The sequence below is a fragment of the Canis aureus genome, chromosome 11, assembly GCF_053574225.1.
Source record: "Canis aureus isolate CA01 chromosome 11, VMU_Caureus_v.1.0, whole genome shotgun sequence".
Classification (NCBI taxonomy): Eukaryota; Metazoa; Chordata; class Mammalia; order Carnivora; family Canidae; genus Canis; species Canis aureus.
The window spans coordinates 46,724,571-46,747,071 of record NC_135621.1 but is presented as its reverse complement, the minus strand read 5'-3'; the positions used below and the strand labels follow the sequence as shown (position 1 = coordinate 46,747,071).

Here is a 22,501-nt window from a genome sequence, read left to right as displayed (position 1 = left end):
GAGCCCAATGTGGGGCTCAATCCCAGAACCCTAGGATTATAACCTGACCTGAAGCCAGACACTCAACTGACTGAGCCACCCAGGCACCCACTACTTTAAATTTAACATTGGTCTAAGATCAAATCACCAGGCCTACGAAATGCCAAAGGAGAATAGAGAAAGATGGTTCTCTTCAGTAAATGACATTCTAATATTGGTGTCTCAGATGCAACCCCAAAAATGCTATATCACTTCAGAAATGAACTATAGTGGGAACAGGGATCCCTGGGTGCGCAGCGGTTTGGCGCCTCCCTTTGGCCCAGGGCACGATCCTGGAGACCCGGGATCGAATCCCACATCGGGCTCCCAGTGCATGGAGCCTGCTTCTCCCTCTGCCTGTGTCTCTGTCTCTCTCTCTCTCACTGTGTGCCTATCATAAATAAATAAAAATTAAAAAAAAAAAGAAATGAACTATAGTTCATAGTTCATTTTGGGAACTAAGGCCTCTCTTCAGAGGAAAGAATCTTCCAGAATTCTGAACACTCCATTCAAAAGACCTGTTCAAGTTCTCCTCATTATAAGGACTTTGGGGAGGTAGAAACACTGTTAGAAATTGAGAATGTCTTCTGAATACAAAAATCTTGGTGCACAGAAGTACCAGTAAGACATTCCAAGACAGTCTCCTCAGAGTGCTTTGTAAAACTAATTTTTTTAATCATGGTTTTTTTTTTTTTCCGAAGATTTTATTTATTTGAGAGAGAGTGAGTGAGAGAGAGCTAGAGAGATCATGAGCAAGGGAAGGGGCAGAGGGAGAGGAAGAAGCAGGCTCCCCGCTGAGCAGGGAGCCAGAGGCAGGGCTTGATCTCAGGACCTCAGGATCATGACCTGAGCCAAAGGCAGACACCCAACCAACTGAGCTACCCAGACACCCCTGTAAAACTTATTTTTTAAAAAATTCTCTACAAAATTTTTGGACATCCATTTGTTTTGTGTACTTAATAAATGCTTATTGAGGGCACACACTCTAAGAGTAAGCTGCCTCTGGTTCTGTATGGGAAGGTAATGGAGGAGCAAGGTTCAACTCATACACACCCTGGAGGCAAGAGGGGTGTCAGGAAGCTTCCCAGGTTAGGGGGCAAGAGAACAGTTCTAATAGGTAGGAAAAAAATAAACATAGCTAAGAACACGAAGGCCCCATTCTAGGGCAACTCAAGTCTGGTGCCAGCTGGGCCCTGTTGCCTTTCATCTGGGCCCCTACGGCTGCCTCCTAGCCGGCCAGCCAGCCAGCCAGGCTTTTCCTCAGATCTTGATTTCTTTCACCAACTGAATAATTGCCCCATCCTTCCATCATGGAGAACTGTTTGTTCCTGTCAGTTTTCCTCATAAAGACTCCACATGACCTAAAGCTTTACACAGCACACAAGCTAAATATATTGAGTAATCATTTTCCTAATTTGTCCAAAGATACGCAGATAGATACATAATCAAAAGTTCTGAACAGTGTGATGGCCCACTCAAAGATGGCTAGCCATTAACCAACTAGCTGGTGTCCCAGGATATGGGGCCCTCATACTTGAACCCTGCCCTGTTTTGACAACAGAAGTCATCAAATCTTTTCTCTGATGGGCTTGGAAACAAAGGTATGCAGTGTCATGCAATGTCAGGGCCAAAGCAGAAAGACAGAGTATGGAGTAGCAACGAGGAAGCCAGAGGTAGAGAGGAAAGCAGAGAGAAGAGAAAGCAGTCTGTGAAAGGGAAGAAGCAGCAGCCTGAGAGAGAAGCGGACTGAGCAGTGGAGGCCACTGTGGTATGGGAGTGTCTACGCGGGCAGGACAAGTATGGTCAAATTGAACTTGTCCAGGAGGCTGAGGGCTGGGTTCCTGCTCTTCTCTGTATGGAAGGCAGAGTAGAAGGGTCAGGGATTTGAGGAAGGCTGCTTGGTTTTCATAAGTAGGACTTGACTGTTTTTATGAAGGACCAGGAGCTCTTATAAAATCATATATGCAGATTCAAATAAAAAAAACCTAACATATTCTAGAATCAAAGATGTATTTTATTTTATTTTTTTAATTTTTTGTTTTTACTTATTTACGATAGTCACACAGAGAGAAAGAGAGACAGACAGAAACATAGGCAGAGGGAGAAGCAGGCTCCATGCACCGGGAGCCCAACGTGGGATTCGATCCCGGGTCTCCAGGATTGCGCCCTGGGCCAAAGGCAGGCGCCAAACCACTGTGCCACCCAGGGATCCCTCAAAGATGTATTTTAGATCATCCACAGTTTATATTATATGCTCTGTAATCCCATTCTCCTGTCACCCGTTAGTGGAAAAAAGTAGGTAATTATACTTATTTTGAAATTTGAATTTAAGACAATTGGGCATGGATTGAAAAGGTAGAGAGGCCAACCCCCGAAACTGCATCAAGGCAGCCAGAGATCCAACAAGGCCAAGGTTGGCTAAATGTGTGACATATTGATATACAGATTCTAAAATTGTCATAATGAGGACAAAAGTGATCTATTTCTAATAATGATGATCATAATTTCCATGTTCCATTCATTTTCCCCAAACCCAAAACATAAGATCACTTAGATAAATCCTCCTGCATTTTAACATTCATTAGAACTGCCTGTGTGGTCATTTTTTTTTTATCACTTCTCTAATTTCCCAACCTGAATCCTATCTCTCTGGCCACATTTATGTTGCCATTCAGCAGTAACAGAAAGATGATATTCAGAAGTACCAGCGAGTTGGACTCTCAAACTTCTAGCAGGATGTGGATTTGGCACCATGGGCTTATAATGAAAAAAATATAAGAACTGCTCCCAGCTAATGGAAAAATAAATTGGAATTGTATTGGGAAGGTGCCCAAAGGAACTTGCCTCAAATGAGAATTGAGTTTTTATTAGAAAAATCTGATAAGAGTAAAAAAAAAATTCATGCTCTGATCTCTCTAATCATCTAATGGTCCTTATAATTTATTGTTTCATTGCCCTCTTATAAAGGGACATTACACTTGAGTGTCTGTCAAATGTTTTTGTAATTATGAAAGTACCCTCTGCCCGGCAACGTGAAATAATTTCTCCTTTCAAATGAAAGCTTCAACCTTGCAGTGAAAGTACATGTGCCAATTTCTGCAACATCCAAGTGCTAAAGGAAAAGTCATCATCTTGGCCTCTGCAGAGAAGAATAAATATTTAGGAAGCTTCTTCCTCATTTTAGCATTTGCCATAGTTGCTATTTGGTTACATATCATATTTCTTTCCTGTTTGACAAATATTGACTGAGGGCTTACTATGTTCTGGGCACCAAGCACTATGTGGCACACACAATTGAACAAAGCTCTTCATTTTGTCTGGAGTGTGGGGTGAGGGCAGGAGTATAGTAAGAAATGAGGCTGCCCTGAAAGATTGGTGTTTGGGATCAGTTTTGCCGAGGAGGAGACTGGGGGGAGCACTTCAGTGTTAATATAAGGAGTATTGGACTTTGTTCTGTAGATAATGTGAAGTCATCAGATGTTTTTGAGAATGGCTGGTTGGAGCTCTGGTCACAAGACACGCCCTGATCCTCCTGGTGGCAGCCTGCACTGTTGGGTATAGGGCAGGGGGGTGGGTCCTCTGGTCAAGAGCAAGAGAGCAAGAGAGAGGAGGTGAGGAAGTGGCACGGAGACTGAGCCCAGCCCCAGGGATGGGGCTGATAGTAGCATTCCAAACCAAAGCAGAAGGTACAGCAACGGAGATGTTTGGGAGAAAGATGACTTCAATTCTGGCTCTGCTCAATCAGAGCTGTTAAGAGATACAGAGATAGAGCTCTTTGGCAGGAGTGGAAAATGAACATCAGACCTTAGGAGAAAGATCAGGTGATGCCAGCAAGATGGAGAGGGTTGAGGGTGAGGAGAAGCTACAGGGTTTACCTGCTAGGTCACCAACCACCTTCACAAGAGCCATTTCAGTGGAGCAGTGCCAGCGAGAGGCTCCAAGGCCATTTGCCGAGGATGAGTGGGTGGTAAGGAAGAGAAGGCGGTGAGTGTGAACTGTGCTTTCCAGAGTGGAGAGAAGCCTTTCTGGCTTTGTTGTTAAGATCAGAAACATTTGAAGATTTAGAAAAAGGGGATCTAATTGATGAATCATAATCTCATAACTGGCTGCATCCTACTGAGCATTCTCTTTTAGATTTGCTTGCTTAGTATTCCTAATCATTTCTCATGTCTCTGCTATTTTTCTATACTCGCAAATCAGAATGAAGTAATCATTAATACAGCTAGGATTCCCAGAATGTTTACCCTCTGCCAAGCATCACACTAAGAACTCTCAACATACTAATTAATGTAATCTTCATGACTGCTCTAAAAGGTTGAAGCTCTCATTTTGCCTTTCCACACATGAGAAAACTGAGGCCAAAGTCATGAAACAATTTGTGTAAATGCATGCAACTAGGAAGTCACTGAGCTGAGATTCAGCCCAGGTGTCCTGCTGGAGTCTACCCAGGTCAGGATGCCTCCTCCCCCGACCACTGAGAAGGTATCAAAGGAGTCCTAGGATCTTTACAGAAACTAAACACAATCCTAGAAAGCTTTCAAATATGTATTGTTATTTTTAGACTGACTCATTTTAGAGAGTGACTCGGGCTAAGTTCATCATCACTCGTCTCAGGGCCAACAGTTATGTAAGGGAAGCTGAAAAATCTGCCAACATCCTAAACCTAGAATGGAGGACCCTAGGAGCGAAGAGGAATCCTAAAGTCCCTTTGGTCAAGTGTTTTCTTCCCATAAAAAGAAACCATCATCTGGGGTTCCTGAGTGGCTCAGTCAGTTAAGCATCTGACTCTTGATTTGGGCTCAGGTCATGATATCAGGGGATATCCTGGGATGGAGGCTAGTGTTCAGTCTGCTTTAGGATTCTCTCTCCCTTTCCCTTTGCCCCTCCCCCCAACTAGCTCTCCTCTAAGATAAATAAATAAATCTTACAGGAAAAAGAAAGAGGGGCACCTGTGTAGCTTAGGTGGTTAAGCGTCTTCCTTCAGCTCAGGTCATGATCTCAGGGTCCTGGGATGGAGCCCCGTGTCCAGCTTCCTACTCAGTGGGAAGTCTGCTTCTCCCTCTCCCACTCCCTCTACTCATGCTCTCTCACTCTCTCAAATAAATATTAAAAAGAAGGAAAGAAGAAAGAAACAGAGAAGGAAAGAAAGAAATTAAGAAACCATCTAGAACAGCAGGGTGGCTTGGCCAAGGTCATATCACCAGTTTAGGACCCGCTAAGCCCAGAATATAATATCCTGGGTCTTTCTACTGCCCCTAAAGGAGCTGGAGGTGGAGGAAACAGGGGAGAGGGCTGTGGTGAGACAGGAGGGAAGCAGCAGGAGCAAGGGTGAGGGTGAGGGATACCAACCTGTCCCCAGGCTGCAGTCCTCCTCAGGCCTTTCCCTGAGGTTGCGTGGTCCTGTCAGCCGTTTGGCACGACTCTGATTTCCTCATTTCTCCCCATCTCCCCCCCCCTCCTTCTCACTCTCACATAGGGTCTTACAGTATCTATACTAAGGAGAAAGGGCGTATGAGGCTCCACACACAAGTGGTTAATGAATGTCTTAAAATTCATTAGCTGACCCACAACACATGAGTGAATAATTACAGGAGACACATGCAGAGGAAGAGCAGCTCCACGGTTCTCCCAGGGAAGCCAGGAAATAGCTTCAGCGGAAGCCTCTCGGATCCTGCGGGTGCACACCTGTGGTCTGGGCTGGTGACTGGAGCTGTGCAGTGGTGGGACCGGTCCCTTTCTTCTTAACATTGAGGCTCCCACCGTAGGAGCTGTAGTTGGTAACTTTCACTTTTTACTGGCATTTCATTCTGCTGCCAACAGGGATACAAGTAATGTGAAAACACTAAATGGGTGTCTCTCTCAAGAACAACTTTCCACAGAAACGCTCACTGTGCAAACACGGCTGCTCCCTAAATGGCCCTACACATGAGGCCAAGAAACAGAAAGCGCATTTTGCAGAATAACGGCCTCTCCCAAAACTGTTGGAGCGTTGGAGGCGGTGTTAAATCTCGTAAGCAGGGAAGGGCCAAGTCATTACCATCCAGTGATCCTCTTCTGTGGTCGGCGTGGAGATGTTTGGAGGCTGTTTTATTCATACGATTCCATTAAATGACTTCAGGAAAATACAAAAATACTGTTTGTCCTCATCACAAGAAAAAATTTTTTTCTGGGGATGTATATGATGGATGCTAACTAGACTTGTAATGATCATTTCACGATGTGTTCAAATAGCGAATCATTCTGCTGCACACCTGAAACTAATACGGTGTTAAATGTCAATTATACCTCAATTAAAAAAAAAAAAAAAAGCCAGGGGCACTTGGGTGGCTCAGTGGTTGAGGGTCTGCCTTTGGCTCAGGTCGTGATCCCGGGGTCCTGGAATCCAGTCCTGCCTCGGGCTCTTCATGGGGAGCCTGCTTCTCCCTCTTCCTGTGTCTCTGCCTCTCTCTCTGTATCTCTCATGAATAAATAAAATCATAAAAATGAAATATAAATTTTTTAAAAAGCCAGAGATAAGAGGTCAAGACAAAAACACAAACAACCCCTTTTTTTACATGAAAAATGTAACAAGTTTCCAGCTTGAATTCAAGAGTATGCGGAATTGGAAGTTATTGATATGGGCTTCATTTTAGGGATTGTGGGACAACCCCAGACAAAAAATATTTTTCTTGGTGATTCTCTGCTCCCTGAACATTAGTACTTTGTTATGACTTATCACATAAGTATGAGAATTTTTCTCTTTGATAATTCTCTGGGTCTTGGTAACCATTCTACAATACATGTTTATCAAATCATGTTGTACACTTTAAATATATACAATAATATTTGTCAAATTATTCTATAATAAAGGTTTTTGGGTCTTGTTTTATTTTAAGAGTAAATGCCCCTGGAAAGGACATTGAATTATACCAAGGCTGGCACAGGCCTGTGGGTCTAGACAGGTCATCACAACCACTGACCAGAGCCAAGAGTGGACTTTACCCCATCAGTCACCCAGTTTGTGTGAAGGGGTCACCACTATACAACTCCAGCCAGTTGTTGGCTCCTGAGGATAGAGGCCCAGAGGAGCCAGATCTGCTTTTTCAGAAGAAACTGAAATTCTGATTCTAGAGTTACTTTTCCCTATCTTTAAAAATTATTTTTTGAATTTAAATTCAATTAATTAACATATAATGTATTATTGGTTTCAGAGGAAGATGTCAGTGACTCATCAGTCTTATATAACACCCAGTGCTCATTGTATCACATGCCCTCCTTAGTCTCCATCACCCTGTTATCCCATCTGCCCACTCCCCTCCCCTCCAGTGACCCTCAGTTTGTTTCCTATGATTAAGAGTCTGTCATGGTTTGTCTCCCTCTCTGCTTTTGTCTTGTTTTATTTTTTCTTCTCTTCCCTGATGATCCTCTGTTTTATTACATTCCATGAGTGAGATTATAATTATCTTTCTCTGATTGATTTATTTTGCTTAGCATAATATTCTGTATTTCCATCCACATCCTTGTGAATGGCAATATTTCATTTTTTGATGGCTAAGTAGTATTCCGTTGTATATATGTACCACATCGGCCTTAGCCATTCTTCTGTCCATCTGGGCTCTTTCCATAGTTTGGCTATTGTGGACATTGCTGCTATGAACATTGGGGTGCAAGTACCTCTTCTGATCACTACATTTGTATATTTGGGGTTAAATACCCAGTAGTGCAATTGCTGGGTCATAGGGTAGCTCTATTTTCAACTTTCTGAGGAACCTCCATACTGTTTTACAGAGTGGCTGCATCAGTTTGCATTCCCACCAACAGAGTGAGAGGGTTGCCCTTTCTCTACATCCTCACCAACATCTGTCATTTCCTGGCTTGTTAATTTTAGCCATTTAGTATCTCATTGTGGTTTTGATTTTTATTTCCCAGATGCCAGGTGATGTTGAGCATTTTCTCATGTGTCTATTGGCCATTTGTATGTCTTTTTTGGAGAAATGTCTGTTCAGGTCTTCTGCCCACTTCTTGATTGGATTACTTGTTCTTTGGATGTTGAGTTTGATAAATTCTTTATGATTTTGGATACTTTAATACCAGCTGGACCAAACAAAATACATTTTCTAGCCATAACTGAACTGCAGATCTCAGCTTCCAACCTCTGCAGTATCTTCTTAGTTAATGATATCTTAAAAAGTGAACCAATGGATATGATCCTTAGACTTAGTTTGAAGCTCAGATTTTCCATTGAATAAATGTATTCAATGTATTATATGATATATGATATATGATGTATATATATGATATATATATATATACATTAAAAATTTTATTTATTCATTTGAGAGACAGAAAGCACATGAGCAGAGGGAGGGAGAGGGACAAGCAGACTCCATGCCAAGCAGGGAGCCCCATGCTGGCAGATCCCACAACCCTGAAATCAGAACTTGAGCCAAAATCAAGAGTCAGATGCCCAACTGCCCGAGCCACCCGGGTGTCTCTATGGTATATATTTTAATAATGCATGTGCTGCATATAAGGATAGATGTTATATATTACATTATGCATATATTAACATATCAAGTATTTAGACCTACTTAATGCTTAGAAACCCAGTTTTCACATCTGTAAAATAATTATGACATTGGCTACCTTGCAGGGATGTTCTAAGGATTTATTATATACGTTCCTTTCCATTCTGATTGGATGTCCTGGGGGAGCTATAGGAAACCTGAGGCCTACTAGGCTTGATATTTTGTTAAATATAGCCTGTGGTTAGGGCCAGCAGAAAGCAAATAGGAATGGGAAAAGTCTGGAGCAGCCACAGAGAAGATTGCTGAAGATTGGACACATTTTTCTCATCTTCAGTTCTCATATTTTATTGTATGGCTGAGCTTTGTGAACTTCAATACAGTGTCCTCTCCAAGAGCATTCACCCAATGAGATGGGACAAAGGCTGAATAGAAAGAGTGCTCTGGCAGAGAAGGGCTGGGGAAGCCACACCCCAGGGCAGGAAGTGGCCCCTTTGATGCCCAGAGGTTGACTTCTCCCACATGCTCTGCAGCCTGAGGCCTCTGCAGCTCCTGTATCCTGAAGTTCTGCCCTAGCTCAGACCTGCCCAGACACTGTGGTGATCACCTTATGTTGTTTAATAAAAGCAACTTATGGTCAGTGTGTAAAATACAATTCTAACTTCATAAAAAGAAAAGGTATACATATGTATCTAAGTATGGAAACTATCCTGGTGGAGAATACCAAACATCCTGGTAGGGGTGGGGGTGCTAGGAGAGTTCCTGTTGTATCTTTATGTTTGCAGAATGGCTAGTTTTTCCCAGGGCCCTCAAACTCCCAACCGGATTGTCCTCCGTCTGGATTTCTCCCCTCTCCTAGCAGTGTTCAGCTCTGCTGGGGTATCTCCAAAACTCCTTCTGCTGTACTATGCACAGTGCTTCACTGTTCAGTGCCCTTCCTAGTATTGAGTCTATACTTTCCTCCCACTCTGCCATGTAAATGGGTCCAAGTTCTGGTGCTCAGCAAAGGCCCCTCATCCCCTTCCTCCCTCTGCTTTCTACCAGGGCACCCCCCGACCCACATTTCTGCCCTCAGCACACCTCTCAGGAAGCCAGCATACTTCATCACGGCCACTCCTGCATCTTTGTCTGATTGCCTTCTGCCTATAGACTGTCCAGCAAAGAATGAGCCCAGAGGGGCCTCTCTCTTCTCAGATGTTAGCAACCAGCTCCCATCCTTTTTCCCTTCTCAAACCAAACTCATCATCTTTCTCCAAAATCCATCTTCTCTGCCCATGTCCTCATCTGAGGGGTTAATATGCCCTTGCTCACAGTGGCTGAGGCAGAAATCTCAGACTGAGTCTTTGCTCCTCCCTTTTTCTTCCTACACTTGGGGTCAGCTGCCAATTCCTATCTATCTGCCCTTCAGAAACATTACAGGCATCTGATCTCATTTCTCCTGTCTCCTCATTAGGACAAGGCCTCATGACATCAGCCTTCCTGAAAAGTCTGGAAGAAATTCCTGCCAGCTAGCTCAAACGTAAAAAAGGGATTCATCTGGACTTCATGAGGGATGGAGCCAAGAACTAGAACCCAAAACTGGGGCACACCTGGCAATAAGTTAGTCTTCATTGGAAAGAGGGACTGGGGAGTGATGGGGGAAACAGTGCACTCCATCCACTGCAAAGGATGAGCCCCAAACTCCAGAGCCTGGCACTCAAAGCTTCCCAAGGATGTGCTGTTTCCTGCCTGGCCAACAGTACTTTATCATTTTTTTCTCAAAAGCACATGACCATCTTTTCTTCTCTTTCCTGATACTATTCAGAAAAATATGATTTAAAATCACAAGGGGCCTTACACAATAAAAATGTCTGAGAAAAGAAATATGTCTCTTTAAGCTGAAGACCTCTATTTCAGTAAGACATATGTAAAGATGAGATTTAATGTGTCTTGATCTTTTTAGAAAGTACACTTTTATTTCATTTATAGTTAGAGTGTATGGCATAGGTGTTTCGTCTGCATATCAATTCTCCACTCTGCTTTACTAACAGAACCCTGATTTTTTCTGGGAATGGCAACGTACCCAAATAAATACATTTCCCAGTATTTGGATATGGGTGGCAGTATGATGGGTGACGGTATGTTGAAGTTCCTGCCATTGACAGTTATGCAGAAACTGTTATGTAAGGCTTTTACCCTTGCCCTTCCTCCTACCTGTTGTGTAGAATAGAAACCCAATGGGTGAGGCTTTAGCAGTTATTTAATGACCACACCCTCAGGGATAGTAAAGCTCTACGTTAAGAGGAGCCTGGTCCCCTAATGCTTTGTGAAGCTACCACACCAGCCTTAAACTGCTTAACTTCAGATTTCTTGTCACATAAAAGAAAAACCCTATTCAGTGGTTCCAAGCTTGGGCTGCCCTTAGGACTCATCAGAGGGGCTTTAAAAATTACTGTTGCCTGGATCTCACCTCAAAAGATTTTTATGTGGGATGCCTGGGTGGCTCAGTGGTTGAGTGTCTGCATTCAGTTTAGGTCGTGATCCCAGGGTCCGGGATCGAGCCTGCTTCTCCTTCTGCCTGTGTCTCTGCCTCTCTCTGTGTGTCTCTCATGAATAATAAATAAAATCTTTAAAAAAAAAAAGATTTTTATGTGATTGATATGGGGTGCAGCCTGGACATGCAGTTTTTTAGAACTTCCGGATGATTCAGTGCACCAAAAGTTGAGGACCACTGCTCTATTCTGTGTAAGCCCCTGCTTTCCCAATTTTGTTACTTGTAGTCAAATACAATGGCTCACAGGTATGATCCCCATTCTCAGCCACCCAGTGCGTTTCTAGCTCCTAGTTAGAATGATAATCAAGAGCAAACAAGCTACTACATACAGTCAGACCCAAGGGTAGGTGTATGACCTAACCAGGACCACTAAAATAATAAAATTTTGAGAAGCAAACACAGGAGAATGATTTCATGACCTTGGGGCAAAGGTTTCTTCAATAAAATATAAAAAGCACTAACCATGAAAAAAGAAGATCAGAAGGTTTTTCTTTTCATTTTTACTAAAATGAAAAACTCCTGTTCACCAAAAGATACCAATGAAAGAATGAAGAGGAAAGCCATGAATGGGAGATCATTGCACTACATATACCCAACAAAAGACTTATGTCCAGAACCCCAATCAGTCAATAAGAGGCAGTCAACCCAACAGGAAATGGGCTAAAGACTTGAACAGACACTTCATGAAATACGATATCCAAATGGCCATAAATATGTGAAGAGGTGCTCAATCTTCTTAGTCATTAGGAAAATGCAAAATGTAAAACTATAATGTGATACCATCGTATACCCATTGTATAATGGTGTAAAATGTCTCAAATGAAGAAGACTGGCAATACCAAGTGTGGGTGAAAATATGGAGTAACTGGAAATCTTCCATACTGCTGATGGGGGGGGGGGGGTAATTAATATCACTACTTTTGGAAACTGTTTAGGTGTATCTATAAAGTCTTTCAAGGGGAGAAATGTAGAATAATTTTTGGGCATCTTTTATAACTGCCAAAAATCCCACCCCAACGCCAAATTCTGAATACTTTAAAAAGAAAAATAACCCTGCAAACTTTGACACAAATCAAAGCTGGAGAACCAAGTTAATTGCATGCTGTTTATGGTAATGATACACACCATCCATTATAAAGTGTAAAAGGTCTTTAGGAAGGTAATATGCAATTGCTGTGTACTTGTTTGTATTGATAGCACATGATCTAACTTCACTGTGATGATTAGGACAACTTTGGTTATCAGTGCTACAACCCAATCAGAACAAAATTTAGCAAAAAGGGGGATTTTTATGGATGACTGCTAGCTTAAAAGCTGTAGGAGAGGAGCGACAAAGACAGCCTGAGGGACAGCTGGACCCAAAAACCTCAGGAATGCCCTTTATCCCTCCGCTCTTTAATTTCCCGCTATGTGACTTCCTTTTTCTTGCTGACTACCTACTTGCCTCTGTCTACTTAGTTCTATGTACAATCTCATCCACTGGGAAGATATGCATTTTTTTTCTCATTTTCAGTCTTAAAATTCCAGCAAAGGAGGGTGATTAGCTCACATGGGTCAAGATTCCACCCCTGGGCTCCCCAGCTGTGGGTGGGACCTGACAAAGGCACCGTGAATGTCCAGCTCCAGCCAGGTGCCCAGTCTGAACTGTGGCCAGGAGGCTATTTTCAAAATGCCTCCTCCTGAGTTATCATGAAGATAAGGTGAACATGAAGGGAAGCAATACCAAGAAACATGGAATACCTCATGATGGAGGCACAGCACATTCACTTTAGGGAAACTTTGATTTTCCTATTAAACACCAAGGTGTGATTGCATTTTCCTGTATGACCATTTCTCTAGTGCAGCCTCTATGAGGACTGGAATTGGGAGAAAATCAACCACAGCCCCTTGTCACGATACACTTGGACATACATCTATAGAAAGCCTCGGATGCCTAAAACAATAGATGGCCACACTCCATAAGCCATAAGCTGTATCTCAAATTATGGGATTGGGCAGCACCGTGTGTACCTAGAACACAAAATGTCAAGCATCAAGACATGGCCTGCATCAGAAAATGTTCACCATGTAGGATGCCCTAAAATAGAACTCAAGAGTTGCTAGATAAAGCCCAGTTACAAAGTATGGGGTAACAAAAGTACACCCCAATCTGCTAGAGTTTGGGGAGGGTCACACTCAAAAGAAGAAATCTGTTTTCTGAAGACAGGCTACTTGGGAGATCCCAAATACCAAGGGTAAGTCAGTGTGTGCTGCTCAAAATACAACATTGAGGCCAAAGTGTGTGCCCTCAAATACAAAGCCTAGTCTCTGAATATCCCAAATGGGGATCAGGGAAAAGTGGGGATCAGGTTGTTGCCCCCTTCCCTACAGAGAATTATGGAATGTCTGTGTTGATGCCATTAGCTGCAGAAATCTAAGAAAGTCCCAGAAACTCCAAGACTGGGTGGACAAAGTTCTTTCAGAACAAATTGTATGTGTGTGCTGGATTTCCCTGAATAGTAGTAAAGCTTTGCACTTCGTATCACACAAACGTTTAGAGTATTTTACAGGAAGTTGTTCTTCCTGTATTTTTACCAGCAAAGTAGATGTACTATTGTAGAACTCAGTCTGATCCCTGCCACCATCAGCATTATATCTATCTCCTCATGATGTGGGCCATGAGTGCAGAGACACCGCAGACTTCCTGCTGCATATCTGTCTGGGTTTTTGCATAGGTGGAAACAAATATTGCTTCACTGGGTTTTTCTCAATTCATTTCCTGAAAATATAGCTGTCTTCTTTCAATTCCCTAAAACATGCTTTAACGTCTTTTTTTTTTCTTAAAGATTCTATTTTTAAGTAATCTCTACACCCAACGTGGGACTTGACCCCACAACCCTGAGATCAAGAGCTGTGCACTCTACCAACTGATCCAGTCAGGGGCCCCCTTCCTTTAATATCTTTTATAGCTATAGTGTAGTTCTGAAAATTTTGACTTCATGCATCACAGTAAGCAAATGGTCTGGATCTGCTTCCTATGAACAGAACTCAGTTTGTGACTTTCTCAATATCCCAAGCATGTACACGCACGCATGCACACACACACACACACATACACACACATAAACCAAACAAACTGCCTGTTGGGCTCAAAATAGCCACTTCCCCAACTGAATTTTATTGAAGATTTTGGTGACTTAGGCAGACACAGCCTACGTTTCTTAGGGTCCCTGGGGCATGTCATCAAAGACAAAGTATCTGGTTGAATGGAAGATAGCATGAGGAGTCAGGAGGCCTTCCTCACAAAATAAACCCCAGAATAGGGAGCATGTTTCCAGAGATGGTGGGCACATGGAGCACTGGAAACAGGGTAGTGTGAATGGAGATGGGCCGGGCAGGCCTCTTGTTGCTCTAGCACTGCCTTAAATTAAAGGAGAGGCCTTCTGAATCCTGACCTGGAATTCCTCCCTTTTCTCCTGAGCCCCTGCCCCCTTGGTCAAGCCTTGGTAATGTAATACAGAAACCAGGGGATAGGGGCTTTGCACACATTGTCTTACAAATGAGGGCATGTGGTCGGAAAAGAGCTTCTGTGATTCCTGCTCCTGCTTCCTCTTCTCTCTTGGCATCTGGAGAACTTCGAGTAACAAGAAGTACAAAAAAGAAGAGGGGTCTAAAACATGAATCAAGTGGCAAAAAGTGTCTTGTTCTGGAAATCAATAATTATATATGCTATGCAACGTGCACGGTGTGGTGAGGGGGAGAGAAAGCAAAAGAGGAGCACAGGAAAATAAAAGGCAAAGTTCCTTCCCACAAAGGCCCCATTTATAGAGGCACAAACAAGATTGGAAACTATAAACAGCATGGTTGAATTGGACCCAGAGAAGGGTTCATTCAGTCCCCAAATTTAAAAAACAGATTTCCACAATAAAATTGGAGAATTGGACTTCTAGTGAAAAATCAGAGGACGCAATGATCCCAGATGTGTATCCTTACAGGCAACAACCTGTTTGGGTCTGGAGTGCTGGGCATTCCCCACTTGGGAACAGTCCACACCGCTCCCTGTTGCCTTACTCTTGAGCACTGTAACTTCATGAGCATTGTAGCAGATCACGTATAAATGTGTCATCCCTGACAGGAACACCAGAGCCACAAAATTAGAGGATGACTGTGTAAATTCAACAAAAGACCACTTATATAGCCATCACGAATACTTGTGGAAAGAGGAAGAGCATAAATCAATTCCATAAATTATCTCAATTCACTCAAGAGCACTGGGCTGAGGCTGAGGAATTCATTCATCTTCTGGCAGTTGGACAAGGAGGCCTAATTGTAGTGGCCAACCTCCAGTTTCTAGGCCCACTTGGAAGAGAACCAAATCTAGGATGGGGCCTTCTGTACACAGCTGCTGAGCGCGGGGGTCAAAGAGGGGAGCACAGGTCCTGCTCTGACATCAACCTTCAACAGAAGAGCGCCAAGGCGGAATCCATGAATAATTCATATCACAACCAGATAGATGCTCAGTGAGCTTCAATGGCAATGAATTACCTTGTGTGCATTTCCTGCCTACACATCAGTCCATCTTTTCACCAATGTCTGGGGCAAGTGTATGAATGGGCACATTCTCTAACGCCTCTGCTTTAGGCAAGGCAGTTTCAGGATCTTGGCCCAGGTTCCCAAATATCTGACTTGCTATTTACAAACTGTATACCCTAAGATTGCGAATAACTCATGACTAAAAACATGCCCTTGCTAGAGAGGAATCTGGATGGAAGAGAAGAACAATGTTTCTTTTAAAGCCTCTGGAAATTCATGTATGTCCAAGTCATGAGACTTGGGTGTTCTGGTGAGAAAATGTGGTGGGAGAGGAACAAAATCATTTATAGAACACCCGCTATTTGGGCACTTTACACGTGTTCTCACTGCTAACTTCACTGTCCAGATGGAGAGACGGGTTCTGTGATACCACCGTCCAGCTGAAATATAGCGTGAATCACATTTGTAATTTAAGAATGTCTCATTACCACATTTTAAAAAGGTAAAAATAGGGGTACCTGGATGGCTCAGTGGTTGAGTGTCTGCATTTGGCTCAGGGCATGATCCTGGAGTCCTGGGATCGAGTTCTGCATCAGGCTCCCCATGAGGAGCCGGCTTCTCCCTCTGCCTGTGTCTCTGCCTCTTTCTTTGTGTCTCTCATGAATAAATAAATAAAATCTTAAAAAAATTAAATTAAAAAAATGAAAGGTAAAAATAAAAGGGTGAAATGAGTTTGAATAATGTTTTACTTAACTCAATGTATCCCAAATAATCATTTATAAATGATTTGTATAATGATTTGTAATATGAAAAATTACAAATGAGATATTTTACATTCTTTTTTCAGACTAAGTCTTTGGAGCCCAAGACAGAGTTTACACTTAGAGCACATCTCCATTTGAACCAGTCACATACCAAGTGCTCCGCTCAATAGCCACGTGCGACTGTCACACAATACTGTGGGATTGAGCAGCCCAGCTCTGAGAGATTGACACACTCAAAGTTGTGTGACCTTGGGAAAATTGCTTCACTTTCCTGGTCCCCCATTTCCTTATCATGAAATGTGAAGAGTAATAGTTGGGTAAAGCATGAAGGCACAGTTCCTCCAAGGTCTTACAATAACAGATTAGCAGGACACAGAGGCCGTCGTTATGTGGTGGCAGGATGGTGGCAGACAAATGGCAAATGGCATACATGACATATTTACAAGTTATATCTCAAATCTAGGTGACATAGCTTATTAGTGGCAGTTTTCGCAACCACATAGACTTCAGAGTGACAGATGGGAGTATTCTGGGCCTGGGCAGCCCCCATCTGGGGCTTCCAGCAACCTGTCAGGCCTTCACCTGGACAGGCAAAATTCTAATGCCAACAGCCACTAGCATCTTCTATGAGGAGCTGGGGAGATGAAAACAACCCTCCTTAATAACCTTATTACAATGAACTATAACTTGTCTAAGATTTGTGTGTCAGATATTTATTACTACTAATTACTAATTATTACTGTACCAAAATGACAAAACACATGCAAAAATGCTATATCCAGCTCATTTGAACATTCATGTGTTCAATTCTATTGAGACTGATCACATTGTCTTTTTTGTTTTGTTTTTACTATTTTTTTACGTTTTTATTTAAATTCCAGTTAGTTAACATACAGCATAATATTGGTTTCAAGTGTAGAATTTAGTGATTCAACACTTACATACAACACCCAGTGTTCATCACCCCAAGTGCCCTCCTTCATCCCTATCACCTATTTCACCGATCCCCTACCACTTCCCCTGCAGTAACCATCAGTTCTCTATAGTTAAGAGTCTGTTTCTTGGTTTGTCTCTCTTTTTTCCCTATGTTTATTTGCTTTGCTTTTTAAATTCCACATGAGTGAAATTGTATGGTACTTGTCTTTTTCTGACTTATTTCACTTAACATAATACTCTCTAGTTCTATTCATAGTTGCAAATTTCATTATTTTCTATGACTAAGTAATATTCTACTGTGTGTGTGTGTGTGTCTGTGTATGCCACATCTTCTTTATCCACTCATCAGTCAATGAACGCTTGGGCTGTTTCCATAGTTTGGCTATTGTAGGTAATGTTTCTATAAACATAAGGGTGCATGACTCCCTTTGCATTAGTATTTTTGTATTATTTGGGTAACTATCTAGTAGCACAATTGCTGGATCATAGGGTAGTTCTATTTTCAACTTTTTGAGGAAACTCCATACTATTTACCAGAGTAGTGGCACCAGCTTGAATTCCCACCAACAGGGCAAAAATGTTCCCTTATCTCCACATCCTCACCAACACCACACCTGTTGTTTCTATGTTGTTGATTTTAGCCATTCTGACAGGTGTGAGATATTACCTCATTGTACTTTTGATTTGTATTTCCCTGAGGATGAGTGATGTTGAGCATATTTCATGTGTCTGTTGGCCATCTGGATGTCTTTTTTGGAAGAATGCCTAGTCATGTCTTCTGCCCATTTTTTAATGGGATTGTATTTTGAGTGTTGAGTTTGATAAGTTCTTTATACATTTTGGATACTAACCCTTTATCAGATATGTCATTTGCATCTTCTCCCATTTAGTAGGTTGTCTTTTAGTTTTGTTGTTTCCTTTGTTGTGTAGAAGCTTTTTATTTTGATAAAATCCCAACAGTTCATTTTTGCTTTTGTTTCCCTTGCCTCAGGAGATATATCTAGAAAGAAGTTGCTATGGCTCATGTCAAAAAGGTTACCGCCTATGTTTTTCTCTAGGATTTTTATGGCTTCAGGTCTCACATTTAGGTCTTTCATCCATTTTGAATTTATTTTGTTTATAGTGTAAGGAAGTGGGGCAGTTTCATTCTTTTCATGTTGCTGTCTGGTTTTCTCGACTACTTTTTTTCCCCATTGAATATTCTTTCCTGCTTTGTTGAGGATTGATTGACCATATAGTTGTGGATTCATTTTTGGGTTTTCTATTCTGTTCTATTGATCCATATGTCTGTTTTTGTGCCACTACCATCCTGTTTTGATCACTACAGCTTTGTAGTATAACTTGAAATCTGGAATTGTGATACCTCCAGCTTTGTTTTTCTTTCTCTAGGCTGCTTTGGGTATTCAGGGGTCTGTTGTGGTTTCTACAAATTTTAGGATTGTTTGTTCCAGCTCTGGGAAAAAATGCTGATGGTATTTTGATAGGGATTGCATTAAATGTATAGGGTAGTATAGACATTTTAACAATATTTGTTCTCCCAATCCACGAGCATGGAATATCTTTCCATTTCTTTGAGTCAGCTTCAATTTCTCTCATCGGTGTTGTATAATTTTCAGAGTACAGGCTTTCACCTCTTTGGTTAGGTTTATTCCTGGGTATCATATGGTTTTTGGTATGATTACATATGGGATTGATTCCTTCATTTCTCTCTCTGTTGCTTCATTATTGGCATATAGAAATGCAACAGATTTCTGTACATTGATTTTATAACCTACAATGTCGCTGAATTTGTGTATCAGTTCTAGCAGTTTTTGGGGTGGAGTCTTTTAGGTTTTCTATATAGAGTATCATGTCATCCGCAAACAGTGGAAATTTGACTTCTTCTTTGCCAATTTGGATATCTTTTATTTCTTTTTGTTGTCTGATTGCTGAGGCTAGGACATGCAGTACTGTGTTAAGTGGCTGGTGAGAGTGGACATCCCTGCCTTGTTCCTGTTCATGGAGGAAAAGTTTGCAGTTTTTTTCCCATTAGGAAAATACTAGCTGTGGGTTTTTCATATATGGTCTTTACTATGTTGAGGTATATTCCCTCTAAACCCACTTTGTTGAGGGTTTTTTATCATGAATGGATGCTGTACTTTGTCGAATGCCTTTTCTGCATCTATTGAAATGATCATGAATCTCATCCTTTTACTAATGTGGTGTATCACGTTGATTGATTTGCAAATATTGAACCACTCTTGCAACCCAGGAATAAATCCCACTTGATCATGGTGAATGGTTTTTTTAATATATATTGTTGGATTTGGTTTGCTAGTATTTTGAGAAGTTTTGCATCCATGTTCGTTAGGGATATTGGCCTGTAGTTCTCTTTTTTTAGTGAAGTCTTTATCTGGTTTTGGTATTGGGATAATGTGGGCCTCATACAATGAATTTGGAAGTTTTTCCATCCTTTTCTATTTTTTGGAATAGTTTGAGAAGAATAAGTATTAAGTCTTCTTTAAATGTTTGATTAATTTCCCTGTGAAGCCATTTGGCCCTGAATTTTTGTTTGTTGGGAGATTTTTGATTACTAACTCAATTTCTTTGCTCGTTATGGGTGTGTTCAAGTTTTCTATCTCTTCCTATTTTAGCTTTGGTAGTTTATATGTTTCTAGGAATCAGGTTGTCTTTTTAATATAAGTATTCAGAGAATTTACATTCTTAACATTAGATCTTAGCTAAAGAGTCAGCTAGGATGATAATTTAATATAAATGAGAAGATCTTTGTCATCAAAGGTGAAGTTTATTCTGATAAAATAGAAAGCTCCAGTATAGAATAAGATGCAGCATAAAAATATTGCAAATAGAAATGGGACAGAGCAGGGACTAGACTCAGATCCCTTCAACCTTAAAGGCAATATCCAGCATTCCTCCAGCCTCTATAAGGAAAAAAAAAGAAAAGTTCAAACTCTATACCTCTTAAGTATGCCATCTTGCAGAAATGCAGAGAGAGGATGCTCACTGAAAGGAGGATGTTCACTACAAAGATTGGTGAAGACCAGACCAAACCAGTCTGCTCCAAGGTGGACCCCAGTGTTGACCTTTCACCAACTTTCCCCCTTATTATAATACTAAAAAACACCACCCCCCCATGGAGATTTAACATGCTAATGAGACAGAGGACACAAGAAGCATGACCTTTAACTGCACAGGTTCTAATAAATCCCTGTTTCTACATGTTTTGAAGATGCCCTTTCCCACTTGAGTGTCTAAAAACTCTCCCTGAGGGGCACCTGGGTGTTTCAGTGGTTGAGCGTCTGCCTTCAGCTCAGGTCCTGATCCCAGGGTTCTGGGATCAAGTCCCACATCAAGCTCCCAACAGGGAGCCTGCTCCTCCTTCTGCCTATGTCTCTGCTTCTCTCTGTGTGTCTTTTATGAATAAATAACATCTTTTAAAAAATTAAAATAATAAGAAAAAATAAAAAAACTCTCCCTGACCTCTGCTCGGGGAGTCAGCCTGAGGACACCTTGCTCTGTGCTGTCTCCCTTGCGCTGACCATGAGCTTGGATAAAGCCTTACCTGAAACTCACATTTGGCCTCTTGTCAATTTCTATTGTTTAGGGAGCCCAAGGGCCAGGTATGGTATCATATTTGGAGGGACCCTGCCAGGACCCCAGGGGTTCTTTTTCCCCATCCAGGAGAATGTGGGACCCCCTGGGTCAGCCAGATGCAAGCCCTTGCAGCTGACCAGCCATCTCCTAAACGTTTATTTCTGTGTCACTGCTGCCTCTCCTGTCATGGGGTTCCCACTACTCTCATTCAGACAATATTTTTCCCTTTTCCCTTCCTTCCTAAACATCTAACCTCCCTCTCTCTTCTTTTCCATGCTCTTTCCCCTCCTTCTCATACTGCGGGCTGCCTCTAAGAGGCCACTGCTGGACTCCACCCAGCCTCTGAGAATGTGCCCCAGCACCGCAACCAACCAGCCCAAGTGGGAGTGGCCACCAAGTACCCACAGACCTGGGTGGCCCAAGATTTCCCCAACGCCAGACTCATGAGACCAGTGCATATGTAACCCTCACATCATGGATTGGCTAGAAATCTGATAGTCACAGGAAACTCCTTTTTTTTCTTGTCTTTAGTTGCCTGATTAGACCCTTGCAGGAAGGCGGGTTGAGCCTGATTCCCTGGGCCTGATCACCCAGGGACCAGTGAGAGTGCTGCCTCCCTCCACCGGCCACCATTTGGTTCCTTTGAATAGACATCTGTGTGGGATAAGTGGAAAGCCATTTCTTTCTTTCTCTCTCCTTTTTCCTTCTTGTCTTCCAGCTCCCTCCATTTTGCCCACTGTCCACTTCTAACCTGGAGGTTCTGTTTTGCTACCCAACTTGAAACACCTGGGTACTTCTCTATCCTCTGTTCTCATCTGTGGAGAGAACTGTGTGGACTTCTCTGTCTCCTGTTTAGTCAGATTTATCACCTGGTTAGATCTCGCTGCCTCTGTGAAGACCACCCAAACTGGGGTGCCTGGATGGCTAAGTTGGATAAGTCTGCCTTCAGCTCAGGTCACAATCTCAGGGTCCTGGGATCAAGCCCTGCATTGGGCTCCCTGCTCAGTGGGGAGTTGCTTCTCCATCTGCCCCTCTCCTCTTCATGTTCTATCTCTCTATCTTTAAGTAAATAACTAAGATATTAAAAAAAAAAAGACCACCTAAATAATACCTGGGCTCGCAGGGAAGCTATACTTTAACATTTACCGAGGTAAAAATTACTGGACAAAACCTTAGAGCACAGCCTCTATTTCTACCTCAAGCACACATTGTACATCTGCTTCATTTAAAAAAATAACCAGGGATCCCCGGGTGGCGTAGCGGTTTGGAGCCTACCTTTGGCCCAGGGCGCGGTCCTGGAGACCCTGAATTGAGTCCCACATCGGGCTCCCGGTGCATGGAGCCTGCTTCTCCCTCTGCCTGTGTCTCTGCCTCTCTGTCTCTGTGTGTGACTATCATAAATTAAAAAAAAAAAAAAAAAAAGAAATTAAAAAAATAACCAAAATGGAACATTAACATAAAGATTAAAACCTCAAGTTCCCACGAGACTGAAGTCATGGAGCCTTGCACAGACTGGAAAGGTTAAGATAAGGTCTGCAACTTTCTGAAATCTCCTTTGTCTAATGATTTGTAACTTTTTATGTTAACCCTGCATCAACTGTTCCTTCCCTGGAGCACTTCTTCTTTTTGAAGATTGTGTA

The 22,501-nt window shown here is 42.2% G+C and overlaps 1 protein-coding gene across 1 annotated transcript in view; it reads right to left on the bottom strand.

Annotated features, from left to right (window-relative positions):
- The window catches only part of MGAT4A (alpha-1,3-mannosyl-glycoprotein 4-beta-N-acetylglucosaminyltransferase A), a 155,593-nt gene extending 133,322 nt beyond the window's left edge, over positions 1-22,271 (bottom strand). The window contains exon 1 of the mRNA XM_077915096.1: positions 22,137-22,271. The gene's annotated coding sequence lies outside the window, so the exon portion shown is untranslated. The remainder of the gene's footprint in view (positions 1-22,136) is intronic.
- Positions 22,272-22,501: the final 230 nt, after the last annotated feature.